Consider the following 2,477-nt stretch of genomic DNA (forward strand, 5'->3'; position numbering starts at 1 on the left):
AGCACTTGCTGGGAAGATGGCTCAGGATGTAAGTGTGGACTGCCTGAGCATGAGGATCTGAGTTCAAAACCTTCCTCAGTACCTACCTAAAAAGCTAGCTCTGGCCATGTGCCTGTCATCCCTGTGGAGTGGTGCACACAGACAAAGGGAATGACTGGAGCTTGTCAACTGTCAGCCTAACTCCAGGTTCAGTGAGACTCTGTCTCAGAAGGAGTAAGGCACAAGCCAATGAGATGGCTCAATGGTTAAAGTGCTTGTCAGTAAGCCTGATACCTATTTGAGTTCAATCCCCAGAATCCACATAGTGGAAGGGAGGAACAGATTTCCATAAGTTCTCCTCTGACCTCCACATGGGCATGATGGAAAAAAAAAAACACAGGCAGGTACGTTTACCCGCAGAGTCAGGCACACACTTGCATATACCCTGTATATACACAGCACACTTTTACCAAAACACCAAAATCAGGAAGAGAGATGTTTCATGGTCAAGAGAGTTGCAGGATAGTTGATTACACTGTGAACCCCCAAGATTGTGTTCTTTACTAAAAACAAAGAAACAAACAAACAAGAAAACCTGTTTCTAGCTGTAGGCGTGGCTCACTTTATATCCCAACCTTTAATCCCAAACAATAAAGGAAAGTTAGTTTGTAGAAGAACCCGTGTTTGAAAGTGATGTTTAATTGAGTGGCAGAGAAAGTGACAAATCAGAGAAAGATTTGACAGAATAAGATCTGCCCAACTCTCACAAGAAAAGAGAAGAAAGAGAGGGAATGTAAGAGGGAAACAGTACAGAAGGAGAGAAGAAGGAGGCAATTTTACCAAGAGAGTTTTTCAAAGACAGGTTGAAGAGAGAATACAGGTGAACACAGAAGGAGCCAGAGAATGAGAAGGACCTAGATCAGAACAGATTTCAAGAGATGGAGGCCAAGCAGAGCAATTCAGTCAGAAGCTGAGAAAGAAACCAGATTTAATCAGTCAGCTTAGAAAGGAGTTTGAGCCAAGAAAGCTGAGTTGAACCAGCCAGCCAGAGTACAATAAGAACAAGAAAGGATGAGCTTATTCAGCAGAAAGTCTCAGAGGCTAAAAACATTCTAAGCCTAGATTAGATTATACTGAGGCTAGAAGCTTTTCACGACTAGGGCTAAGGTTAGCAGACAGAAGCAGAATGCCTCAAACAATTACATCACGCAAATGAGAGATGGCTCAGTGGTTAAGAGCACTGACTGCTCATCCATAGGTCCTGAGTTCAATTCCCAGCAACCACCTGGTGGCTCACAACCATCTGTAATGGATCTGATGCCCTCTTCTGGTGTGTCTGAAGACAGCTACAGTGTACTCATATATATACATATAATAAATAAATAAAACCTTTTTTAAAAAGTTACTTTTACACAGAGTACCCGCTACTCTTGCAGAGAGCCAAAAGTCGGTTCTCAGCATCCCTATGTAACTCACAATGACTTGCAACTCCTGCTCCAGGAGATCTAACACCTTCTCCTAGCACCTACACACCAATATGTTTTTTGTTGTTGTTTTGGTTTTTTGTTTTGTTTTGTTTTGTTTTGTTTTGTTTTGGGTTTGGTTTTTCGAGACAGGGTTTCTCTGTGTAGCCTTGGCTGTTCTGGAACTCACTCTGTAGACCAGGCTGGCCTTGAACTCAGAAATCCACCTGCCTCTGCCTCCCAAGTGCCTGGATTAAAGGCGTGCGCCACCACCGCCCAGCATGAATATGTTTTTTAAAATCTTTAAAAAACAAATTGTGGGAGCACCGTTCATTGATGAACAACACTGCCTGCTGTGGCAGAGAACCCGTATGTGAATTCCCAGCATCCACATAGCAGCTCACAACTGTCTCTAACTCTAGTTCCAGGAAATTTGACTCCTTCCTCTTGTCTTCTCAGGCACCAGGCATGAATGTGATGTACAAATACACATGCAGGCAAAATACTCATACACATAAAAAATAAATATAAAACCTTTTTTGTTGTTGTTTTTAGGGTTTTTTGGGGGAGGGGTTGTTTTGTTGTTTTTTATGTAGCCCTGGATGTCCTGGAACTCTCTCTGTAGTCCAGGCTGGCCTCAAACTCACAAAGATCTGCTTGCCTTTGCTTCCCGAGCTGCTGGGATTAAAGGTGTGGGTCCCTAACACCTGGCAAATAAAAACATTTTTAAAAGGGGAAGTTAGATGGTGAATGCCCTGCATCCCAGAATTTGGGAGGCTGTAAATGCATTTTTAAAAGCTGATAATTTTTCTCTATCCTGGCTAGCTCCCAAATAAATGAGAAAGCGACTATAAGATTTCTTTAATCAAGCTTTATGGAACAATAACTGGGCAGTCATTGATCTATTCTAGTTCTCTAAACTTAATATGGCCCCCTCCCAGCCCAAATCCCCAAGATACTTGAATTTTAGTAGTGGTCTGGCCTTCTCTGCTCCATGTGTGTTCCCATCGTATCTCTCCTGGACCCCTTTTTTGT

This window comes from Grammomys surdaster, unplaced genomic scaffold, assembly GCF_004785775.1.
Source record: "Grammomys surdaster isolate TR1022 unplaced genomic scaffold, NIH_TR_1.0 362, whole genome shotgun sequence".
Taxonomy (NCBI): domain Eukaryota; kingdom Metazoa; phylum Chordata; class Mammalia; order Rodentia; family Muridae; genus Grammomys; species Grammomys surdaster.